At 44.6% G+C, this 13,803-nt stretch overlaps 1 protein-coding gene across 6 annotated transcripts in view; it reads right to left on the bottom strand.

Annotated features, from left to right (window-relative positions):
- Nucleotides 1-12,462, bottom strand: part of LOC144599642 (beta-galactoside alpha-2,6-sialyltransferase 1-like) — a 50,998-nt gene extending 38,536 nt beyond the window's left edge. For 2 of the 6 annotated variants that reach the window (XM_078410783.1, XM_078410789.1), the window contains exons 1-3: nucleotides 12,102-12,369; nucleotides 11,234-11,507; nucleotides 2,894-3,007 (exon numbers count right to left, since the gene is read on the bottom strand). The gene's annotated coding sequence lies outside the window, so the exon portion shown is untranslated. Of the gene's footprint in view, nucleotides 1-2,893; nucleotides 3,008-4,232; nucleotides 6,698-6,732; nucleotides 7,843-11,233; nucleotides 11,508-12,101; nucleotides 12,370-12,406 lie in introns of those variants that run through there. The other 4 variants (XM_078410785.1, XM_078410784.1, XM_078410787.1 and 1 more) reach the window with 4 other exon arrangements.
- Nucleotides 12,463-13,803: the final 1,341 nt, after the last annotated feature.

Here is a 13,803-nt window from a genome sequence, read left to right as displayed (position 1 = left end):
CACCAAAGTGGATAACCTCACACTTATCCACATTCCCCTTCGTAAATCCGTGCTGACTCGGAACGATCCTGTTACTGCTATCCAAATGCTCTGCAATTTCGTCTTTTATAATTGACTCCAGCATCTTCCCCACCACTGATGTCAGACTAACTGGTCTATAATTTCCCGATTTATCTCTCCCTCCTTTCTTAAAAAGTGGGATAAAATTAGCTACCCTCCAATCCACAGGAACTGATCCTGAATCTATAGAACATTGGAAAATGGTCACCAATCCGTCCACAATTTCTAGAGCCACCTCCTTAAGTATCCTGGGATGCAGTCCATCAGGCCCTGGGGATTTATCAGCCTTCAGTCCCTTCAGTCTAAGCAACACCATTTCTTGCCTAATGTGAATTTCTTTCAGTTCCTCCGTCACCCTAGGATCTCTGGCCACTAGAACATCTGGGAGATTGTTTGTATCTTCCTTAGTGAAGACAGATCCAAAGTACCGGTTCAAATCGTCTGCCATTTCCTTGTTCCCCATAATAAATTCCCCTGCTTCTGTCTTCAAGGGACCCACATTTGCCTTGACTATTTTTTTCCTCTTCACATACCTAAGAAAACTTTTACTATTTTACTATTCTCCTTTATATCCTTGCCTTTTTAGTTATCTTCAGTTGCTCTTTAAAAGAGTCCCAATCCTCTGGCTTCCTGCTCATCTTTGCCATGTTATACTTCTGCTCTTTTATTTTTATGCTGTCCTTGACTTCCCTTGTCAGCCACAGGTGCCTCTTACTCCCCTTAGAATCTTTCCTCCTCTTTGGGATAAATTGATCCTGCAACTTCTGCATTATTCCCAGGAATACCTGCCATTGCTGTTCCACCGTCTTCCCTGCTAGGGCCTCCTTCCAGTCAAATCTGGCCAGCTCCTGCCTCATGCCTCTGTAATCCCCTTTGCTATACTGTAATACTGACACTTCCGATTTTCCCTTCTCACTCTCAATTTGTAGAGTAAAACTTCCTAAACTTCAGAATATCCTAAAAATCATATTATGATCACTGCCTCATAATGGCTCTTTTACCTTGAGTTCCCTTATCAGATCAGGTTCATTACACAACACTAAATCCAGAATTGCCTTCCCCCTGGTAGGCTCCAGTACAAGCTGTTCAAAAAATCCATCTCGGAGGCACTCCACAAACTCCCTTTCCTGGGGTCCAGTACCAACCTGATTTTCCCAGTCTACCTGCATGTTGAAATCTCCCATAACCACCGTAGCATTACATTTGCGACATACCAATTTTAGCTCTTGATTCAATTTGCACCCTATGTCGAGGCTACTGTCTGGGGGCCTGTAGATAACTCCCATTAGGGTGTTGTAAATAACTCCCATTAGAGAGTTGTAAATCTGTGGAATTCTCTGCCTAAGAAGGCAGTGGAGGTCAATTCTCTGAATGCATTCAAGAGAGAGCTAGATAGAGCTCTTAAGGATAGCGGAGTCAGGGGGTATGGGGAGAAGGCAGGAACAGGGTACTGATTGAGAATGATCAGCCATGATCACATTGAATGGCGGTGCTGGCTCGAAGGGCCAAATGGCCTACTCCTGCACCTATTGTCTATTGTCTTTTTACCCTTACAATTCCTCATTTCTATCCATACTGATTGTACATCTCCTGATTCTATGTCACCCCTTGCAAGGGAGTAAATATCATTCCTTACCAACAGAGCGACCCCACCCCCTCTGCCCACCTGTCTGACTTTACTATACATTGTGTACCCCTGAATATTCAGTTCCCAGCCCTGGTCCTCTTGTAGCCATGTCTCTGTAATTCCCACAACATCATACTTGCCAATGTCTAACTGAGCCTCAAGCTCATCCACTTTATTTTTTATACTTTGCGCATTTAAATACAACACTTTAACTTCGGTATTCACCTCCCCCCTCACACTGGTCACCATTGGCCCTGATCTTACGCTCTTATCCCATCTAGAACTTTCCTTCCCATTTATTCGAGAGTCCTTTGCAATTTCTCCTGTATTCGCTTCGCCTTTAACTCCATCTTCATATTCCCAATTCGTCATATTCCCAATTTGTCAACCTTAACAAAACTTAAGTACAGTTCCACCCCCTGCAACTGCAGGAGATGCAACACCTGTCCCTTTACCTCCCCCCTCGACTCCATCCAAGGACCCCAACAGTCTTTCAAGGTGAGGCAGAGGTTCACCTGCACCTCCTCCAACCTCATCTATTCTATCTGCTGTTCCAGATGTCAACTTCTCATCATCGGCGAGACCAAACACAGACTCGGCGATCGTTTCACTCAACACCTTTGCTCACTCCGCCTTAACCAACCTGATCTCCCGGTGGCTCAGCACTTCAACTCTCCCTCCTACTCCCAGTCTGACCTTTCTGTCATGGACATCCTCCATTGTCATAGTGAGGCCCACCGCAAATTGGAGGAACAGCATCTCATATTTTGCTTGGGCAGCTTATACCCCAGCGGTATGAACATTGATTTCTCTAACTTCAGATAGTTCCTCTGTCCCTCTCTTACCCCTCCCCCTTCCCAGTTCTCCCACTGTCTTGCTGTCTCCTACTACATCCTATCTTTGTCCCGCCCCCTCCCCTGACATCAGTCTGAAGGGTCTCAACCTGAAACGTCACCCATTCCTTCTCTCCTGAGATGCTGCCTGGCCCACTGAGTTACTCCAGCATTTAGTGATACCGTCGATTTGTACAGCATCTGCAGTTATTTTCCTACACCATATATTGAGGATCAAATCCCAGTTCTCATATTACCCCATGGATTTACCATTTATTGGCTAAACTTGTGGCTGGATGACCAAGCTTTCTTTCTGAATTATCGTACCATGAAAGATCAGGGGCGTATACGAAGGGCGTGGAAGGCGACTTACGTGTGAACTGAGATCACTTTGCATTTCCGAAACATGCCTGGGATCGCTGAATTGAGGCAAGATTAGAATTCAGCTTCAGCATCAACCGAACTTTAGGGACTCCAAAGCCAAAACCTGAAAGAACAAATAAACTCAACCTTTTTTAACAAGGCGAAGGCTGATCAGACCTGAGAAACATATATTCAGTAAGCAATTTCAATATGCACTTAAGTATTTACTTTAGTTAGTGCAGACAATAAAATAAGTATGCATTAATCTGCATTTTTACAAGAATGATGCCAGGAATGAGTAGGTTCACATATGATGAGCATTTAATGGCACTGGCATGTACTTGCTGGAGTTTAGAAGAATGAGGGGGGACCTCATTGAAACGTACAGAAAAGTGAAAGGCTTGGATAGAGTGGATGTGGAGAGGATGTTTCCACTAGTGGGAGAGTCTAGGACTAGATGTCATAGCCTCAGAATTAAAAGATGTTCTTTTAGGAAGGAGATGAGGAGGAATTTCTTTAGTCAGAGGGTGGAATTCTGTGGAATTCTTTGCCACAGAAGGCTGAGGAGGCAAATCAATGGATGTATTTAAGGCAGAGATAGATAGATTCTTGATTAGTAGGGATGTCCGAGGTTATGGGGAGAAGGCATGGGGGTTAGGAGGAAGAGATAGATCAGCCATGATTGAATGGTGGAGTAGACTTGATGGGCCGAATGGCCTAATTCTGCTCCTATCTCTTTTGATCTTATGATTAAAGAAATTAAGATTTGTAGGATAATTCAAAAACACCATGATGATAGGTTGTTAAGTTTACAAGAACCCAAAGAGATCATGATTCAGAAAATAGTAATGAATTGTGAAGCAGAATCAAATGACCCATTAACTCCAACTGCTCCATTTTCTTGGCTAATTTACTGTATCACATGGCATTTCTATGTCTGCATCATTCATTTGTACAGAGATATCTATCTGAAAGTCACGATTATGAAAAGCTTATTATTTCTCTAATGCTAGCCTAAACAATTAAAAACAGACACCAAATCTAGTAATGATCAAATTTACTTAGTCCAATTCAATTTAGCTTTGCATAATCATCATATCATATCATATATATACAGCCGGAAACAGGCCTTTTCGGCCCACCAAGTCCGTGCCGCCCAACGATCCCCGTACATTAACACTATCCTACACCCACTAGGGACAATTTTTACATTTACCCAGCCAATTAACCTACATACCATAATGATAAACACGCGATGCATTCTGACAATGATGAACTTATTTGAACTTTATGAACTTGCTCCACATTCTGGAATTCAATCCTAGGCAGAAAGAGCTCCCATTTCTTACCTCCTCATGCTCTGACCATAGAGACAATCTTTACTCAAACAAATTTCCACTCCCCACCAAAGGGCAAAATCCACTAAGCTAATCTGGCAATGACTCAGCCGAGATTAAGCGAACACAGCTGTCCAAGCAATAATGTGTGCATGACCGTAAAGTGTTAAAACATTATTGATTACGGCCAGCAGTGTGGCTGAGATACGATTGGGAAATAATTGGAGGTACTGATGCAGTAGAAGGGTTTACCTGCATGTGATATTATAAAACAGTGCAAACCAAAGCAATTTTGTTAGTTCTGAACTGTGCAGAGAATGAGATAAGTTGACAAGGCCCCCAAATAGGAAAGTGCCCGGGTGGTGTTGGAGAGGGACTGTGCGCTGTCCACAGGCACCCTGAGGGATTTCCAGGACCGCTGGGCACCGCATGGGATTGGATGCATCCTGGATAAGGATTGTAATATAGTTGTATAATAGTTTCATTTGGTATATTTGTTTGTATTGTATTCTGGAGGTGGGTTCTGTTTTGTTTTATTGCATTGTAAATATTGTTTTTAAATAAATAAATACATTTTTTGATATAAACAAAATAGGAAAGTGGTAATTGCAGATAGTTGGTCAGTGCCTTGTACTGTCACCATGGTAACCACAACCATAACGGAAAGTTGCCTCTCAGGTTCCTATTAAATCTTGCCCCTCACCTTACACCTATGTCCTCTGGTTCTTGATTTCCCTACCCTACTAAGGGCGGCACGGTGGCGCAGCGGTAGAGTTGCTGCTTTACAGCGAATGCAGCACCGGAGACTCAGGTTCGATCCTGACTACGGGTGCTGTACTGTAAGGAGTTTGTACGTTCTCCCCGTGACCTGCGTGGGTTTTCTCCGAGATCTTCGGTTTCCTCCCACACTCCAAAGACGTACAGGTATGTAGGTTAGTTGACTGGGTAAATGTTAAAAAAAAAAAAAATGTCCCTAGTGTGTGTAGGATAGTGTTAATGTGCAGGGATCACTGGGCGGTGCGGACTTGGTGGGCCGAAAAGGCCTGTTTCCGCGCTGTATCTGAAATATGAAATATGAATACCCTACGTAAAAGACTCGTGCATTCACCCTATCTATTTCACCTCATGATCTTATACATCTCTATGTCATCACCCTCTCGGCATCCTGCACTCCATAACGAATAAAGTTGTGGCTTGCCCAACCTTTACCGAAAGCTCAGGCCCTCAAGTCCTGGCAACATTCTCGTAAATCCTCCCTGCACTCTTTCCAGCTCAATTACATCGTTCCCATAGCAGGGTGACCATAACTGAACACTACTCCAAATGCAGCACCTGTAGTCAGGATTGAACCCGGGTCTCCGGCGCTGTAAGGCAGCAACTCTACCGCTATGCCACTGTGCCGCACAATTTCCTTCTAATGACGGCCCCAGTGTGATGAGAGGGATCTTCCATTCGCCATAGAGCACATAACCTGTCTCTTGGTTATTATCTCTGCCACTATCTCATTACTCCCCTGGGTAAAGAGGGGCAATCTCCCTCTCACCCACCACTACCTCTCCTTCCTCCACTACTGTTAGAATGTGCCGTACTGCAACATTATTGCAATGGCTGATGTGCCATAAGAGCTGATACCCTCCCAGAGTTGGTTTAGATTATGCATGTGCACACAGATGGCGTAGAATAGTTCTGAAGACCGGGTGGTGGAGAGTATGGGGAGAAGGCAGGAACGGGGTACTGATTGAGAATGATCAGCCATGATCACATTGAATGGCGGTGCTGGCTTGAAGGGCCGAATGGCCTCCTCCTGCACCTATTGTCTAACACTGGGTGGCGCCACCTGCAGTAGCTACCTCGCCAATAGTCTGTCTGCCCTTTCTTTTTTTTGTTATTTTTAGTATGTGTTAAAAGTATGTTTTAGTGTTTCTTGGTATGTTTTATGTGGAGGGCGGGGGTTAGGGGACATTTTTTTCAAATCCCTTACCTCGACGGAGATGCGTTTTTTTTCCCGTATCGTATCTCCGTCCCCACTGCGGCCTAACATCGTGGAGTTGGCGGCCTTTCCTGGAGACCGACGGGTGCTCCAAGCCGCAGGAGTTTGCGGGACTTTAACATCGTTGGGCTTGCGATCCCTTTGCCGGGGATCGAAGCCAACTGCGAGGCCTATGGACTTTAACATCGTTAAGCCCGCAGTCTCTGGTAAGAAGAGGCCGACTCGGGGCTTTCATGCTGCAGAGATAGTTTCAACCGTCCAGACGTGGGAGTTTCGATCACCCCGATGGGGGCTTAGATCGTAGGCTGCGGGGGTTTTGACTGCCCCGACCGCGAGAGAATAAAGAGGAAGTAGATTGATCTTTATTGCCTTCCATCACAGTAAGGAATGTGGAATCCACTGTGATGGATGTTTATGTTAACTTTTATGTAGTTGTGCGTCTTGTTGCTTTTCACTTAGTATGGCTGTACGGTAACTCAAATTTCACTGTTTCATAATTGGTACATGTGACAATAAACTGACCTTGAAGAAGGATTGCAACCTGAAACGTCACCTGTTCCTTTCCTCCAGAGATGCTGGCTGACCCGTTGAGTTACTCCAGCATTTCGTGTCTATCTACACTCAGGTGCCGATTGGGCTCCTTTCATGAAGCATGCATGAAACCGACAAGTCAAGTGGACTCCAAAAAGGTGCAAACTCCATAGCTAGAAGATGAGTAAATATTGAGAGTTCAAGTCTACTATCCCATGAACATTGGAACAAGTGTGCAGAGAAATCCCAGAAAGGTGCCTCAAATATCACTGAGAACAAGAGTCACAGTTTCAACAGTTAGGCCACTGGGCCAACAAAGTAAAGCAAACTGCCGGAGGAACTCAAGCAGCATCTGTGGAGGCAAAGAGAGAGTCAGGGTTTCAGTCCGAGACGTGGATCAGGACTGAGAATGCAGAGGGGAGAAGGACAGGAGAAAGAGGTGAGGGAGAGGAGCAAGGTGGTGACCAGCAAGTGATAGGTAGAACTGGGCATTGAGAGAGATGAGGTCAGGAGCGCAGGTGAGCGGTGGAGCTGGGAGTCAGTGGCTTGGGGTTTCCAGACCTTCTGTTGTATTGTAGAGGTTCCAAGTCTGAAATGAAGGCAAGAAGTTGTTCATGGTGAAGAGGGAAATATTTGATTGGAAGCTGAGGGCTAACCTTTTCACACAAAGGGTGGTGGGTGTATGGAACAAGCTGCCAGAGGAGGTAGTTGAGGTAGTTGAGGTAGTTCCTCAGACTCGAACTGAAACGTCACCCATTCCTTCTCTCCAGAGATGCTGCCTGGCCCGTTGAGTTACTCCAGCATTTTGTGTCCACCTTCGATTTAAACCAGCATCTACAGTTCTTTCCTTTTGTACACATTTTGGCCAGTACATGGATAGGACAGGTTTAGAGGGATATGGGCCAAAGGCAGGCAAGTTGGACTAATGTAGATGGGACATGTCGCAGGTGTGGGCAAGTTGGGCCAAAGGGTCTGTTTCCACACTGTAGGACTCTATAACTAATTGCCAGCAGGTCTGACAACATCTATACAGAGAGAAAAAGAGTTAACATTTCAGAATGGCATGAAAGATTAACTGTGTTTCTCCCTCTATAAATGCTGCCTAGCCTCCTGAGTACTTTGAAATATTTTCTGATTTTAACACAATGGGGCTTATGCAATCTTGGCAAATCAAGCCCTGCCCCCCCCCCCCCTCCTTCTCCCCCCCCCTCCTTTCCCCCCCCCTCCTTTCCCCCCCCCTCCTTTCCCCCCCTCCTTCCCCCCCTCCCTTCTCCCCCCCTCCCTTCTCCCCCCCTCCCTTCTCCCCCCCTCCCTTCTCCCCCCCTCCCTTCTCCCCCCCTACCTTCTCCCCCCCTCCCTTCTCCCCCCTCCCTTCTCCCCCCTCCCTTCTCCCCTCCTCCCTTCCCCCCCTCCCTTCCCCCCCTCCTTCCCCCCCTCCACATTAACAATCCTAGCTCCAACAATGTACTCACTCCCTCCCATCCCGTGTTTACGTTTAAGGAGGCAATAGCTGACTTTTATTCAGTGCAGTCATGCTTTAACTAGTGGTCATCAATTAACAGCACAATTCTCACTACCTGGCAGCTGGACTTATTGACATTAAAAATCATCAATTATCAGTGAACTACCTGCTTTGAAATCAATAGGTACAGAGGCCACACGCAAAGTGGAGAAACAGTGCCTCGTATTCTGCCAGGGTAGTTTACAATCCAACAATATGAACACTGAACTCTCCAATTTTATGTAACTAACCAACAACTCCACACTCCCTCTTCCTTTCTCTCCACCCCCCTCTATTTTCTCCTTCTTCTCTTCCCTGTACCCACCTGGATGTGCACCCCTTTCCCATTCCCCCTGCACCCCTGCATCCCTTCCTCTGGCCTCTCCTGACCTCACAGCCTTTTGTCTCCTTTTTACCTCTGGCCTTTGTCCATCTATCTCCCATTCAACCCCCCCCCCCCCCCCCACTCACCTGAATCCACCTATTATCTGACTTGGTCCTGCCCCTACTTCTCTTCCAGCTTTCGTCCCCCAACTACAATCAGTCTGAAGAGTCCCGACATGAAACATCCCCCAGAGCTGTTGCCTGACCTGCTGAGTTACTCCAGCACTCTGTGCCTTTTTTTCCAAATCAGCATCTGCAGTTCCTTGTGTCAGCACAGATTAATTGCTCACCATAGACATTACCTTCGGATTGAAACTGCTTCATGTCTTATGCTATATTTTAGCCTTCTATGTTGAAATTAGCTGGATAAAATGTTTCGCAAGTAATAGCTTTGAATCTTACAGACTGCTCCATACTTTGTGTATTTCAAAAGAGTGAGGGTGGTTTGATCCAGGATTGCATTCATTGAACAAGTTACAGGCTAAATCATAGTAATCCCTTTAATTGCATCCACAACATGAGGAATGAAACAAAATGCAGAGGAAATGGATTGCATGAAAGCCCTTGTGCAAGAGATTCTTATGTTTCATCAGCTCTGTGGTCATTGTATTGTGGAGGTAGAAGGGAAATAGATAAGAAAATTAGTTTGACTAAACATGAATTGGCAAAAGGAAATGCCCTTTTCAACGCAAAACACAGTACTGAAGGACTAGAGTTAATTGCAGCAGATGATTAGAGTTAATTAAGCAGAATCTTAATCAGACTAGTGAAAACCATATTCAGTAGATCCTAAATCTGCAATGCGGACAAAGCACTCTAGTCTTCCTGCCTCTCTGTTGCATTTTACAATGTAGAAGCCCAACTTTGCTCTGAGGAAGCTTGCTAAGTCCCCACAGGAAGATTTAACAATGAAAGCAAGTTGGTGGGTGGGAAGTAGAAGCACAAACACTTTCTACACAACCAAATTACAAACCTGGGCATTTTACTTGCTTTTAGCACATTTCACTGATTTACAAGATGGAAATTTGAACGGATATGAAATAATTTAGTAACAATTTTTCAGGAGATCTAAAAGCTAACTTATTTGCTTAATCTCCAACATGTAGATTTTGGTTGTTCTTTATGAGAAAGATTTTTTTATAAACTAGACGAAAATTAATCATAGAACCTTACCTAAATTAAGCCAGAGAACATTTGTACATTGATACCTGAACTTAATAGTTATAAATGACAAACTTCCTAAGTAATTGCTGAAGGGTATCAAATAAAATACAGCCATTTATTGTGATTCACCTGCAGAACAGACCAAAAAAGGTCTCGACAGTCAACAATAACAAAGCAGGAAACTAGATCAACAATGTCTTTCTTCAATATTTAAATCCTTCTCTGCACAGTGTGTGGTATATCACATCTACAAGATGCCCTCCAGCAACTTGCCAAGGCAAGTTCTACATCTTATGGTAAAGTAAGGTGCAACAGGAATTTGGTGACACCATCTGCCAAAACCCCGACAAATCGCTTACTATTCGGACATGGAGTTAAAATGCTGGAGCCCCTACCTAGTGACATTGTGGGAGCACATTCACTCTGTGCTCTGCAATAGATCTGGACGACAAGGGGATGGGAAATAACTGTTGGCTTTCCCGCCCTCCATAAATCAGCCCAGAAAAGATGTATTTGCTTCAGAACCAGGGGCCACAGTTTAAGAAGAAGGGGTAGGCCATTTAGAACGGAGATGAGGAAAAACGTTTTCACTCAAAGAGAGTTGTAAATCTGTGGAAAACTCTGCCTCAGAAGGCATTGGAGGCCAACTCTCTGGATGCTTTCAAGAGAGAGTGAGATAGAGCTCTTAATGATAGCAGAGTCGGGGGGGGTAGGGGGAGAGGGCAGGAACGGGGTACTGATTGTGAATGATCAGCCATGATCACATTGAATGGCGGTGCTGGCTCAAAGGGCCGAATGGTCTACTCCTGCACCCATTGTCTATTGTCTAACCTTGACCACTCAACGCAGATCAGTGAAGTTCTTGCGACGCCGCATCGAGATCCACGAGCCCCAGATCTTGTCACTGATCTCAACAGCTGTCTGTGCCCGCTGCCATCCAAGTATATGCCCAGAGGACCTCTGGCACTTGGAGTTAAAGGAAATCTTATGTACTTTGAATTCCTCCTCCTCCTCCAAAGCATGTTGGGAAGGCATCATTTACATTACTTAAATTAATTACAGTGCCACCAGTCCACCAATTCTGTGCAGTCTTTGCAGTTCAATGATCAGTGTACATCTGTTGTCTAACATTCAAAAAGCTTAAGGCCTACTTCTCCTCATCATGCAATATCTTTTCAGTGTTTCCCTAATCAGGTTATCCCAGCGTGATTTTTAACTCCTGCTCCAGCAGCGTTGCATCTCTTTAAAGACAGCAAGTGAAGTTTAAAGCAATGCAGACTAGCTTTAAATGGTGCTATTCACGAATGCCATCTCCTGCTGCCGTGCCAGCTAAAGGACAATGCATTTACTTTCAGCTAGACACCGACCATTGACATGTAAAGGCAGTGCAACATTGGTGGACGGCTGTAGTGTAATCAATGCTCCTGGATTAAATTAACATACCTCCCAATCTTGGTTTTAAGGCCACCAAATTTAGCTGGGAAGTTTTTAATAACACAGCATTGATTAAAAAGACGAGCACAGAAATAAACCAGACTGATGAAACCTTCATTTTCACTCAGACATATCCAGAAGTCCTCTTGCAAAAATATTCCAGCCTTCATCTCGCTAGGTTTTGCAGCTAATATTCACAGTTCTGAATTCCCTCCGTTGATGGTGCATTCATATAGTTGTGTAATCCTCTGTAGAACTATAATGGATTGCAAACTTGCGCAGCCTGGAGACAAACATCAAGTTCAACATGGAAAAAAACAGCTTTAGTTCTTTATACACCAGTTCTTGGTAAACTGCATACTTTCATATTTCATTTTGAAAAACAAAATAACGGAAAACCATTTGCAAACATATTCCATTGCTGTAGTGTAGAAACGTTTAATTCCCCGTATAAAGGAGGACACGAACAAAGCCATCCGCTCAAATGATGCATTTCTCAGCTATTTTCACGAGCGGCAACTAAATAGCAGGAAATGCAGATGCAAGACCACGCCGTAGACAGATACCAAAAAAAAAGAGTGCAAATAAATGCAGAAACTGGACTGAGACAGTTTCAATAAGGCCAAGGTTTTTTAAACAAAAATGTAAATAGTATCAGAGATAACAACTGATTCGATACCACATTGCAATAGGCTGTGCAATTTGAATGAAATAATATTTTAGACCGTCAACTCTGCTCAGTTATTTTAAAAAGAATCGTTCGTGCCCAAACCCCCTTGGAATTGGCAAGTTTGTACAGGGACTTTTCACAGTCTGAATAAGAACATCTTGGCAATTGAACAATAAAAGAAAATGGTCGGAAATTTGGAGTACTTACTTGAGAAATTGTTTCCCCATGTATTTCTGAAGGTTGTTAGTAAAGTACTGTATACTCACTACCATTCTGCAAGCGGCAAAACAAATGCAGAATTACTGTATTAAACTCAAAACAACCGAACTTCACACCACACTGCAATCAGATCACAAGCTCGTCTCAGCGTGTTTTAACATCAGAACAGAGCAACAAAGGGACGGGAGGGGAGGGGAGGTGGGGGGATGCCTCAATGGAAAATTATCCGTTTCTCGTATCACCATTCCTTACAAAAACTGAGGCGGGTGGTTGTCAAAATAAAAAGTAGCTACCCAACTATAGTTCAATTTGCCTTCAGTCGGAAAGTACCCCTTGATGGATTGTTGTTGTCACAAATGAAAGTCACAAGCTTTTAAAAAGGGAAGTCGTGATGGCTTATGATACAAAAGAGTCAGGATTTAAATACGCACTTCTTCAGTCACCCCCTTCTCTCCCCCCCCCCCCCTCCCCCAACTTCTTTGGCAACGTGTCCTTGTCACATACTGATGATCTCTCTACATTCCTCTCACTCTTTCTGGCCTTCGACCTTCTCTTGACTTTTTCATTTCTGACTGCCATTGCAACATTGGGCATTTTGACTTCACCACTCCCTTCATCCATTCTAGTCTCACCCCCTCTGAACGCACAGCCCTCCCACTCACTCCCCACCAATCTCAACCTTGTCATCAAACCTGCAGTCAAAGGATGGTGCATTGGGGTCCAGCAAACTGACCTCCACCTTTCTGAGGCTAGGCGCCAGCTCTTGGACGCCTGCTCACACTATGATCTATGACTATGATCCTACCAATGAACACCAGGACACTGACTCCTAAACCATCATAGATCTTATACTTTTGGCAACCTCCCGTCCACAGTTTCCAAACCGTTAGTTCTCCAATCCCACGCTGCCCTTTACTATATCCTACCCAAACAAGACTACCCTGGTAGAACATTGCTTCTGCCTGCTCGTGCCCCACCTAACTCATCTCCCTCATACCTTGATCTATCTTGTCCCCCTGTCCCATCTATATCCGGGACATATCACACGCTCTTCTCCACTTAAATAACTTCCAATACCTTGGCCTCCACTGTCGCATCTATGCCATGGATGGTCAGTCCCTTCACACTTCCATTCCCCTTCAGGAAGACTTCAAAGCCCTTGTTTTCACCGGGAACAGAGACAAAAGCATTTTCCTCTACGAACACGTGTAGGAAGGAACTGCAGATGTTGGTGTATACCAAAGATGAACACAAAATGCTGGAGTAACTCAGCAAGTCAAGCAGCATCTCTGGAGAAAAGGAATAGGTGCCATTTCGGATCAGAGCCTTTCTTCAGACAGACACGACTAACACTCTCATTTGTCTATCGCAACTTGTCCTCAACCTCTACAACTTTTGTTCTGAAACCTTTCACATAGGCCCCAGCTATGCCTGTCTTTACTCTGGCTACATTGAACATTCTGTTCCTTTCACACCTTGGCCCCACTCCCCAACTCTTTGCCTGCAACATTAACAATTGCTTTGGTGTTGCTCCCTGGACCTGTATGGAACTAATCAATTTCATCAACTTCATCAACTTCCACCCTGCCCTCAAATTCACTCGGACCATCTCTTACACATCTCTGGCCTTTCTTGATTTATTTGTCTCCATGTCCACTTCCTTGCATACAGCTTTTCCAGCCCTGCTTCT

Source organism: Rhinoraja longicauda, chromosome 13 (genome assembly GCF_053455715.1).
Source record: "Rhinoraja longicauda isolate Sanriku21f chromosome 13, sRhiLon1.1, whole genome shotgun sequence".
Taxonomy (NCBI): Eukaryota; Metazoa; Chordata; class Chondrichthyes; order Rajiformes; family Arhynchobatidae; genus Rhinoraja; species Rhinoraja longicauda.
The sequence above is the reverse complement of the archived record's forward strand: the minus strand, read 5'-3'. Positions and strand labels throughout refer to the sequence as shown.